Raw genomic sequence first — 12,581 nt, forward strand, 5'->3', positions numbered from 1 at the left:
CAATAAGAAGCATTATATTTAATTGACAACTTGCTTACTTGAACCACTGTCATTTGCCCATTTCTTGTTGGCTCTCTTTTTTCTTCAGGTAAGTCTGCTCTCCAGATCCTAGCCATTCCCAATCTGGCCCATCCCATTATGACACATTTGATATTTACTAGGCTAGAATGAGGCTCAAACTGTTGCACCCATCTCTAGAGTTCCATGGGATATTTTCTAAGGAAAGTTAAGTTCTGGTTTTATTTACACATTGATTCATTTTTAAACAATTAAGAAATATTGTTAACAATAATGATAACTCATGTTTTAAGTCACAGAACCTTGTTTAAGACAACACTAAGATAGGATTGATTGATTAAAGCAGTGTGGTGACATGGGGAAAGTACTAAATTTGGCATCAAAAGACTTGGATTCAAATCTTACTTCTGGCCTCTCATTGTATCACCTTGTTCAACTCTGCTTCATGATGAAGCATCAAAACAGACCTTCGCAGAGGCCTAAGCTTTTTTAAGACAATGACAAAAATAGCATACTCTCTGCTCCAAAGTATAACAGACATCAGTGTTTCTTTTCACTCTTCTTTGATTCCTCATTTTCAGAATCCTTGGATTGCCTATCTGATTACGGAGGTGGCTCTGCTAAACTATCTCTGAATGTGCTAGATGTGCTCAGCGCTATCAAGAAAAAACACTACTCTTCCTATTGTAAGGAATACTGGAAATCTAGGACATTGGAATATATGCTACCATATGTTATGATACTATATATGATAATTACAGATACAATGTCTCAATGTCTACAGATACATAGAAGTGTCTCACAAAATACATTGTTCCCTTTAAATATGATTTATATTTATGTTTTTAGTTTCTATCTTGCCTTCTAGGTTTTTTTTTTAAGTTGTCTGGACAAAATACATACCATCCAGAATGGCAGTATCTAGGTGGAGATTTGAGGGAACTCACCTGAAGAATATGACTCAAGTGTTCTAGGTAATACTTTTCATTTCCTTCAGGCTCTGGACTAAACTAATATTCAGATAATGGGGTACCTATTTACAGGCTGAGTAGGCAAATGTTTTATCAACAGCTCAGTTCCATTTCCTTCCATTTCCATGGGAGCCAAAGTCGGCCAACTGAAAACCATCTGAAATGTTCCAGACCAAGAGTCCTCCATTTGAAAATCTCTCTCTGACTGTACAATGACAAATGATCCGATTATTGTGCCTTTCAGAGACAAAAACAGAGTATTCTAGTTTTAATAAGATAACTAAGTTGCCAGAGATGAAGAATGGAGCCCGCTGCAGGAGAAAATCCAGTGTGATACTGCTGGCTACTCAGGGCTCACTAGACTTTTTTTTTAGAAGATTAACTTTTCTCTTCTTTGATTTGAATTGAATTGGGAGGAAGGGACACGGGGAAGGAATAAGCATTTATGATGCACCTACTATGTGCCAAGCACTATGCTAACTTCTTTATAAATATGATAAGCCAGAGACTATGCAAAGAAAGGAAACCAGGAATTTGAAGGACCTCTCTATCATGACAAAATAAAACCACTTAAAAGAAATTCGGGGGTGTTTAACCTAAGAGAGGACCTAAGAAGGACATGGAGAAAATCTAGGCAATGGGAAAACCAAAGATAGCAATGGAATCTTTTTTTTAAAGGGACATGATAGCTTTGAGTTTTTGAAGTGCTCTCACCTGCAAGAAAGGATTAGACCTACTCTGGCTCCAGAAATGGGTCAACAAGGCAAACAAACAAATTTAAGTTTAATAGAAGGCAAAACTTTCTAATAATTAAAGTTGTTTTATATAAAAAGTCTACAAAATTGTACATGCATATAAATAAAATACACACACATGCACACACACATGTAGAATGGATTGCCCTGGGAAGTGGTTCTCTTTCACTGAAGATCTTCAAGCAAAGTCTTTATGACCACTTGTCAATTACAGAGGGTTCAAGATAGGTTCAACTGGATGGTGACTGAGGTTCCTTCCAACTCTGAAATTGTATCTTATAATGCTGTAATAAAATTTTTGTATCAAGAAGTGAAGTCCCCAGGTGTGTAGGGAGACCCACTTGTTGTGAGAAGTGTCATTGTGTGGCTCAAAGCAAGGCAGAATCAACATCTCTAGTTCCCTTTCCCCAAACCTTTCTTCAAGGGAGAAGGTTATTCTTGTCGAAATGGAAAGTGGGAGATTGGGGCTAGAGCCTGGTCTGAGAGAGGAGGTAGTGGAATAAAAGTATATAGAAGATATAAAAGTATGTCTGTTCCCTTAAATATTATTAATGTAGGGAGGTGTGATCAGGTTCAATATAACTTTGAGAGTTTTGTATTTTGGAAGAGAAGAGGAGCCTCAAGCTTTACATCCAAGGTTTGACTCCCCAACAAATGCCAGTTTCACAATAAACACACATAGTGAATTGCAAAAAATCCCATTGAATCCAAATAGCAGCAAAACAAAAATCAGATATACATAGAAGAATACATGCCAGACAATCCAAAGGGAAAAATCTTGTCCATTAGAAGGAAGATAATTCAGCTCAGCAGAGAGAGAGAATCCGAGATCTCACCCAAGGGGAAATTCCCCAAATTCACTAGAGTAGCAAGCCAGGAACAGGGACATGATGAAGACTGCCAGCTCCTCTCATGTCATCCTAAAGTCTTTTCCTTCCTGAAGCTGGGTTAGCCTCTTCCATCTTCCTTCTCAAAACTAGAAGCCTAAAGTGCCTGAAGTAACTTGACAGATCCCCAAGGGGGACTCGAAGAGGACTAATGAAGGCTAAAGCTCTCTTGCCTCTCCCCTCCACCCATGCCTCATGAAGCACAAGGCATTCATCCCCACTAAGGAGAACGTCCCATACTGATAGGCTACATTTGTTTAGTTGCTAAGCAGGTAGAGAGCCACCAGTCTGATTTAGGCCTTCATCATTTCATAATAACCTCCTCAGTGGTCTCTTGGTATCTAGTTTCTCCCCTCTCTCATCCATTTTCCTTCCAGATATCCAATTCCTTTTCTGACCATATCATTCCCTTCTTCAGAAGCTTTGCTGTCCTCCTTGCCCACAAACTACAAACTCTTGTCTTTGGCATTTAAAGCCTTTTACAATATGACTCCAGCCTATCTTTGCAGACTCATTTCTACATTATGCTGCCTTGTAGGCCACATTTCAGCCTAAAAAGCTTCTTTATAGCTGTCTTTTTGAATCCTAGCTATAGTCAGCTTGATGAGGTTTAGGTTGTGGGGTTCCCTTCTGTCAGGAAACCAAATGATGAGGTCTAGATTTAGGGAACCAAAATGAGATTAGGGTTCCTGGTGGTCAGGGAGTTAAATGATGAGGTCTAGTGGCAGATTTGGGGTTCAGGAAACCAAATGGAGAGGTTTGGCTTCCCTATACCCCCTTGGGATTGGGTGCAAGGGTAGGGAGTTTTGGGGAACCCCCTTCTGGCGGTGCAGAGATTCTCCATAAAGGTATTCACAGACCTGAAAAGACTAGACTGATAAAAGAGATTTATTATTGGAACTGGGAAGTCAGGCTTTACTATGCAAGAATAGAAAGGCTGAATTCCTCAGTGGAAGAGTTCTGGCAGAGAAGTGAAGTTTAGAGAAATCCCACAGAGAGGCAAAAAGTCTCGTTAGGGAAATAGGTGAGGATAAAGAGAGGAGAGAATATTATCCCAGCGGACAGAGGTTTCCTTGGCATAGCATGGCATAGCATGGAATGGCATGGCAGGTCCTCTGCAAGGAATTGTTCCAAGTTGGCTCTTTTTATCTACAAGCTGGATTTCAGCTTGAGCTGGAATTAGAATTGAATGAGTCTTTTTAATTCAATAGGGTTGGCATTCTTTAGCTCAGGACTGAACCAACCCCACCTAGAAAACAATGAAGCTGTTTTTCTTTTTTTCCTCGAGCAGGGTCCCACAGACACAAGGTGCAAGGAGAATCTCTCCTTCAAGAAGTTTTAGAGTTTTAGGGTCCCTTCTTCATCCCCCCCCCAAGCAGTCAGCTCCAAATTCATTTGGGATAAAGGTACAGAGGTCTCTTCTTCAGTAGCTGCTTCGAGCTGGCAAGGATCGTAAAGATTTTGGGGGGGTTCAAGTCAGGAGGTGAGGCAGGAGGTCTGAGGTCTGAAAACAGCAGCTGGGCATCTAGGGGATATTTGTCCCAGTCAGTCATCCCATGTTCTCCAGGCTGAAGGGCAGTTGAAAATCCAAAGCTTGAAGCCTAGAGAAAACAGATCTCAGGAGCAGATTAAAAGTGGGGTGTCCTCCAGGGTGGAAATGGTGACATTTGGGAATGGGGCCTTTTGCAGGAAATACATCAGGTCCCATCTGTGGGCTGCCTTAAGGATGCCGATAGCCCACCTAACAATACCGAATGCCCCCTTTGCCCAGAGTCCCCAGCTGAAGGTAGTTAAGTTAAATACTGGCAAGGGCATAGATTGCCAAAGAAAAGTAGAAGAGGAAATGCTAGGAGCAAAAAGTTCTGTAGTAGTCTAGGCAGGGATCCTCAAACTTTTTAAATAGAGGGCCAATTCACTGTCCCTCAGACTGTTGGAGGGCCAGACTATAGTAAAAACAAAAACTTTGTTTTGTGGGCCTTTAAATAAAGAAACTTCCTAGCCCTGGGGGAGGGGGATAAACATCCTCAGCTGCCGCATCTGGCCCACGGACTTAGTTTGAGGACCCCTGTAAACCACCCTTTCACTCTGATTTCCAGGAGAGCTAATTTCTCCTGGGGTGAGGTCAGGGTGAGGGATTAAGGTGTGTCAGACTCAGAGTTAGGCTAGGTAGGAGGCCTTGGTATCTATTAGGTTTACTAAGGCATGGATGTTCATTGTTTTTAAACACTCTGAACCCCAGGTCATGGCTATCCCAGGGTTAATTTTTGGACCTCTTCCATTAAGAGGCTTTTTCAATTAAAAGCAGCCACTGCTCTTTTTTTGTGAGGCAGGGTCTGGATGATGGGCGTCCCTGCTGGCTAGGGCTGCAGATCAAGATAAGAATTCAGTTAAGCTTTTCCAAATTTCTTAACTGTCTGTGATAAAGGTTTGTGCTTTTAAAAAAAATTCCTTTTGGGGGTCTGAGAAAGAGAGTTGGATCTCACCATAAAATCACGAAGCTGGCTTAGGCAGAGATTCTGAGCCTCCCCCTCCTGCTATCCCCACTCTTTATAGGGGAGGGGTGGAAGAGACCAGAGGGCCAGAGCAAGAGCAAAGTAGAAGACCTACCCATTTTACCACCCAGCTGTTTGGCTGGTGAAGCAAAGGGGAAACATGACCAAACCCCAAATTCCTGCCAGAGGGCAGGACGCTGGTGGGGGTTGGGGGGAGAGGGTGCAGCTCAACACCTACACCATCCAACAGGTGTTGACTGTCGAGCTGGAAAGGCAGTTCCTCCAGTGTCCCTCCTGCTCGAACTCAGGACAAGGACTGGGGTCTCCTCGGACAGTTTCCATGACACCTACACACGAACCTCTGGAGTTCCTGGTCTAAGTCTGACAGGGATTTGCATTAAAGAGGCATATCTGCTCTGAGTGTCTTCCCAGGAGGCAGAAGTTGCCCTGAGGAGAAGAAAAAAGCTGGGAGTCTCAGGTTTTAGTTCAGGTGAGAGAGAGAGTTAAAAAAAAAAACCAACAGCTGTTTGTAACAGCAGAGTGGGAGAAACATTGAGGGCTCAAAATAGGCTCCTCCAGTTTTGGCCTTAGTATATTGGCCTTGGACCCCTGAAAAAGGGGGGTGGGTCCCCAGAGTAGCCAGGTTTCTCCTTAGGCTGGCAGGGGTTTCGGCTTGGCAGGAGATACTTCTACTGGGAGTGTCTCAGTGAGCCACTTCCACCTGAGGGCAGAAGTCAGAATCAGTCCCAGGGTTTGAAAGGAAAAAGAAGGCACTTTTAAGAGTGCATGGAAATGCTAAGATTTCTTCTGGTGGATGAAAGGAGATTGATTCTAATCAGCGTCCAAGTTTTCAAGTTTTGAGATTTTTCCCAAGCCGAATGTCTCTGTTTTTTTAAGAGACAGCCTAAAGGTGAATCTTTAGGGATAGAGGAACAGGCGCCAAGCCCCAAGCTTTCCCAATTCTGTAGCTTTTTTGTTCTTTATAGGCGACCATAAAAAGAGAAAGATATGACAATAACTTAAATTTTTATCAATTTGCAGGAGTTTTGTGCCATGAGTGTCCTTGGGCAAAAATTGCTGAACGTAAAATCCAGACAACTCAACAGTGGCCCTGGGGAGTTGAGCGGTCCCCTTGCTTATAGAAAGGGTGAGGTGATGAGTTGCCTGAGCTGGAAAAAACCTCGTGAATGGGCCACCAAATGGGAAGTCAGCCTTCACTAGAAAGACTGGATTCCTTGATTTTCTAGGGAAAAAAAGCTTTAGTGTTCTTGATTCAATAGCTCCTCGCCTGACCCTAGACAGTGTCCCGATTCTACAGCTCCTCGTCCTTCTCTAGAGAAGGACAGCAACAAAATGCTCCCTGAGCAAGGGAGAATTGTCAGAGACTAGCTTTAGAATAGACAACAAGTCTAGAGAGAGAGACACCACAGGAATCCCCATAAAGGGATCTGCTAGCTAGAGAAAAGGCAACAAGAAAGGCTTTTTTTACCTTATTCAGAGTTCTAGGGTTCCATTCAGTTATCCAAAGGATGATGTCTAGTTTTGGGGGTTCTGTTCAGTCAGGAGTTTTGGGAACCTCCTTCTGGCAGCAGAGAGATTCTCTGTAAAGGAATTTACAGACCCAAAAAGGCTAGACTGATAAAAGAGGTTTATTATTGGCATTGGCAAGTCAGCCTGAGTCAAGTTTCTAGTAGAAAAATCCTGACAGAGAGGCATAAAGTCTCGTTAGGGAAATAGGTGAGGATAAAGATTGGGTAGCACGGGAAGAGAATATTATTCCAGTGAGCCGAGGCTTGCTATGCCAGGAAGAAAGAGAGATTCCTTGGCATTTTAGGTCCTCTGCAAGGATTGAGCCCCAAGTTGGCTCTTTTTATAATAGAAGTCTTTGGCTACAAGCCAAGCCTGCTCCATGGGGGCTGGGCTAGTGGTGGAGTTCCAAGTTGCCTCTTTTTATCTACAAGCTGGATTTCAGCTTGAGCTGGAAGTAGAATTGAATGAATCTCTTTAATTCAAATGGGTTGGAATTCTTTAGCTCAGGACTGAACCAACCCCACCTAGATAACAGAATAAAGCTGTTTATCTTATTTCCCTCAGGCAGGATCCCACAGACACAGGGTCCAAGGAGAATCTCTCCTTCAAGGAGTTTTAGAGAGTTTCGGGGTCCCTTCTTCAAGCTCAAGCTCCATCTCCCAAAGGAAGATTTCCTAATTCCTCTCATAGACAGCTCTCTCCCTCAACCTCAGAAATTACTGTGTACACAATTTGTGTCATCTTGTATATGTGTTTTCTCCTAGTAGAATCTAAGCTTCTTTTTTTATTATAGCTTTTTATTTACAAGATCTATGCATGGGTAATTTTTCAGCATTGACCCTTGCAAAAACCTTCTGTTCCAACTTATCCCTTCCTTCCCCCACCCCCTCCCCTAGATGGCAGGTAGACCAATACATGTTAAATATGTTAAAGTACATGTTAAATACCACACATATATATGTGTGTGTGTATATATATATATATATATACATATCCATAGTTATTTTGCTGCACAAGAAAAATCGGACTTTGAAATAATGTAAAATTAACCTGAGAAGGAAATCAAAAACGCAGGCGGACAAAAACAGAGGGATTGGAAATGCTATGTAGTGGTCCATGTTATGCCAAAGTTCCCTTTTAATGTTGTGACCCAGTTTCTCTAATGGTCCTATTTAGTTATTCTGCCTTAGGTTATAACCTTTCCCTCTTAATGTTTGAGATAAAGGTTTTATAGACATTGCTTCTTAATGTTTGACAAGATAAAGATTTATCCATTTTAGATGTCATTAGAATATCAGTAACATCCCTCTATTAGGTTATCCCCACCTAAGTCCCTCCATTATGTCATTGTTCTTGTTATTCCATAAGTTTCCTCGGCATTACAGTCCACACTCATTTCCCAGAGTCCTTTTGCTGGGTGTAGCTGGTTCTCTTCATTATTGAACAAATGAAACTGATTTGGTTCATCTCATTGTTGAAGAGGGCCACGTTCATCAGAATTGATCATCGTATAGTATTGTCGTTGAAATATATAATGATCTTCTGGTCCTGCTCACTTCACTCAGCATCAGTTCGTGTAAGTCTCTCCAGGCCTTTCTGAAATCCTCCTGCCGGTCATTTCTTACAGAACAATAATAGAATCTAAGTTTCTTGAGGTCAGGGATGAGTTTTTGTGTGCCCATTGTAAAGATCTAATAAATATTTGTCAAATGGCTTGTGAAAAGGACTAGAGCGTTTCTATATGGCCTATGGGAGCAAATATCTTCTGTTTCAAGAACCTAAATCAGTTAATTCCCTTTCTGGAAGTCACATTCTCTTAAAAGCAAAGTATTGGATAAATTCTCAAATTGTCTTGCTGACAGTTTCATTGCTAAAAAGGTAGAAGACACAGAGACAAACAATTCAAATTAATAAGAATTCAAATTAAAAAGCAGTTGATGTTGTAGAAATGATGGAAATCTTAGAAAAGGATCTTGTCATCTTGTTAATAAGCAAGTGAGAGAACTCTTGGTTTAGGCAAGTGTGTAAGCTAGACTTTAGGAAAACTAGTTTCAAGTAACTCAGGGCAAAAGTGACTAAGATAGATGTGACCCCCTAGAGAGATCAGCTATCTCAAAGAGGATGAAAGAGATGAGAGCAAGAAAAAAATGTAACCATGATAATCTCAAATAACTATAAGAAGTGTTGAGGTGTCTCCAGGGGTCTCAGAAGAATTTGCAGGCTCGAACCCGTTTCCTGGTCAAGGGGAAAAGTTTTCTTGTAATTGTAATGCCAATTGAAGCAGGCCAAATTCCAAAAGAATTTAGCAAAGTGCTAAGAGAGAGGACACTTTTATCCAGCTTTCTATCATTGACACGCTAATCCTATGGTCCAGAGGTAGGGCCAGGGCCAGGGAGTGGTCTCCAGAATTTGGTTCTCGCTGACCAACAGATTATCACTATTGTCTCAGGAGTTTGGTCTGTGGGACTAACCTGAGGCCAAAAGCTATCTGACTGAGGAGGGGTCTATTCAGAATCAGACAATTTAGATTGAGTGTGGGAATTACCTGAGGCAGACTCCAAAGTCAGAAGATTTAGATTTTCTGACTTATTGTTAGAACAGAAGCCATACCTAAGGTCAGGGAACCTCAAAATCATTGCTGTCTCCCCTAGGGGAAGTGTTATGCCACAGTTCTCTTTTATTGTCCTGACTCAGTTTCCCTAATTATCCTGACTCAGTCCTGCCTTCCTTTCCCTGCTTCTCAGTTCTGCAAAACCTCCCCTCTCTCTTTATCAGAATACTTGATAAGGAGAAAAGATCTTATTCTTAGAATGTCAGAATGCCTCTCCCCATCCCAAGCTATCCAAATATCAGATACCTTCTTATCAAGTAGTCTCTCCCCATGTCTGGGCTGCCTCCCTCCATTATGTCATCCCCTCTCCAGAGGCTCACCCTACCCAGTCAGAGTCCCGTTCCCCCTCTCAGTACCCTGACTCCTCCCCTGCCTCAGTCTACCCCCTGTGTTTGAGGCACGTGTATATAGGTCATTGAGAACTCTGATTGTTGGCTGGATTCTTGGAGATGATAGTCTCATTCAGCCCTGAGACCAAACCATGGATCCATTGGTTCCAGTATATCTCTCCATTTAATAAATTATCAAATGTTCTCTAATCTCTTGCTCAGTTTCTCTGGCATTACAGAAGCTATATTACATCAGAAGGAAGAAAATATCTATATAGATGAAAAGGAAATGAACTTAAATGAGAAGACACCTGAAGATCTCAACACAAAGGAGCTAGCTGATTGGTTCAGGTTTGGTAAAGGAAATAAACATTTACTGAGAATTGCCTTATGTGATGATACAGTGAATAGAGTTCTAGGCCTGGAGTCAGGGAGTTCAAAGCCAACCTCAGTTTTTACTAGATGTGTGAACCTAGGTAACTCACTTCCCCCTCTGTCTCAGTTTGCTCAACCGTAAAAGCTATATGCCAGTGTTTTCTGCTACACCAAATGGGGATGAGGAGAGGAGGGAGGGAATAAGTTTATTAAGTGTCCAGTATTTGCCAGGCACGTGCTAAGCACTTTAAAAATATGATCTCATTTGATCCTCACAACAACCTTGGGAGGTTGCTATTATCATCCTCATTTTACAGTGGAGGAAACCGAGGCAGAGAGCAGTGACTTTCCAAGGGTTACACAGATAGTAAATGACTGACCCTAAATTTCAACTCAGATTTACTTGACTCCAGGCTCAGGCTTCTATCCACGGCACACCTAGCTGCCTTATGAAGCTACCAAACTGGCACTAAGTATGAGTTCAATCCACACTGAGAGACTAGAATAGTAGTTATTTATTGAACCAGAGGCCCTGCTCCTTCCACCTTCTGATTACACCTTAGTTGTTTTGTTTCAGGTGACCAGCTGAGGAAGTTGATAGTTCTTCCCCCTGTTATTGGTCATGGGAGCCTGGAGGATGAGGCTTGCAGCAGAGTGGGAGAGAACATGGTTGGGTGGAAAGAGTGCTGGATTTGGACAGAAAGAACTTGAGTTCAAATCCTGTCCCTGACCCCTTCCTACCTGTGTCACCTTGAACCTTCCTGAGCCTCAGTTTCCTCATCTATAAAGTGAGCTTGGACACCAGATGTTCAATAAAGTCCCTTTGAACTCTAGATCTAAAATTAATAAACTAATGAATTTATAAACTAATTGTTTCCCCATGATGTGGAAATAAAGTCCCAGCTCCTGTTCTTCTATTCCTTCAATTCAAAGTCGCTATCTACTGAGGTGAAAATCACTTATCCTTGCTTCTTATCTTCCCTTTTCTTAGCCCTCTCTCCCTCAGCTTTCCCCTCCACAGTCTATATTCCTTGCCCCACTTCCATTTCCTTGTGTCCTCTATTAGTAACAGTTTCCTACATCCTAGATCTCTTTGCTTTTCATCCTCTGGCACTAATGGAAAAATATCTTTCCAAGAGATATTATGTACCATCTCCTTTCCTCCCCACCCAGTACTGGGTGCTCCATTTCTCATATCTCCACCTACACACACACACACACACACACACACACACACATACACAAACACACACTTATCAGGAGAAAGAGCAGAGAGACCCTTTGCATTTCACTGCCATTTACAGATTATTTCTTTGTCCCATCACTCAATTAATATACATTTCTTAAATACCCATTACACGCCAACACAGTTCTAAATGCAGATTCAAAGACAAAAACCCCTGAAACTCAGCAGTCTCTCTTACTTTGAGACATCTGTCTCTATTTCTTTTTCATAATCATTTACTTACCAGCCTCTCCGTCATGACAAGGCAGTGATTCAGGGGAGGGCTCATCTCCCAATGTCATCTTTTTTTTATCATTTCAGTAATGTCCATGTGGTTTTCTTGGCAAATATAGTGAAGCAATTTGCCATTTCCTTATCTAGTGGATCACTTTTTGTCAAAACTCTCCACTATGATCTGTCCATCTTAGACAACTTTGCCGGACATAGGCCTATGTGAATTTAATTCATTTGATCACTTCATATACTACTGTGGGCAAGAATCTCTTAGAAGAAATGGAGTAGCCTTCATAGTTAATGAAAGGATGAGAAAAGCAGTACTTGGATATAATCTCAAAAAGGTAGAATGATATCTGTCTGAATCCAAGGCAAACCATTCAGCATCATAGTCAATGGTCCAACCACCGAAGGAGCCAAAGTTGTTCAGTTCTATGAAGGCCTATAATGTCTTCAAGAAATAACATTCCCCTCCCCCCAAAAAAAATCACATTCATCATAGAAGATTGGAATATTAAAGTAAGAAATCAAAAGATAATTGATATAACAGGCACATTTGGCCTTGGAGTATAACATGAAACAGAGAAGACTAGTAGAATTTTGTTAAGATAATGCTGTCCTAGCAAACATACTATCTCAACAACCCAAAAGGTAACTCTATATGTGAACATCATCAGATAGTTATATATAGAAATCACATTGACTGTATAGAATTTGCAGTTTAAAGTGGAGAAGCACTACACAGTCAGGTAACACAAGACCTGGAGCTGACTATGGCTCAGATCATGAGCTACTTATTGCAAAACTCAGACTTAAATTGAAGAAAGTAGGGGAAACATCAGATTGTTTAGGCATGACCTAAATAACACTCCTTATAAATATTAAGTGAAAATGATGACTAGATTTAAGAGATTAGATCTAGTAGATAAGAGTATCTAAAGAACTATGGACCAACGTTCACAGCAGGAGGCAGTAACAACATTCCAAAGAAGAGAAGTATCATGGGAAAGAGCTCTTCAAGAACATTCAAGCTATCAAGAGAAAGTTTCCTGCAAAAATGGGCATAATAAAGGACAAAAATGGTAGGAATTTAAAAGAAGCAGAAACCATTAAGAAGAACTGACAAGGAGCAGCTAGGTGGCACAGTGGATAGA

This window comes from Sarcophilus harrisii, chromosome X (genome assembly GCF_902635505.1).
Source record: "Sarcophilus harrisii chromosome X, mSarHar1.11, whole genome shotgun sequence".
Taxonomy (NCBI): Eukaryota; Metazoa; Chordata; class Mammalia; order Dasyuromorphia; family Dasyuridae; genus Sarcophilus; species Sarcophilus harrisii.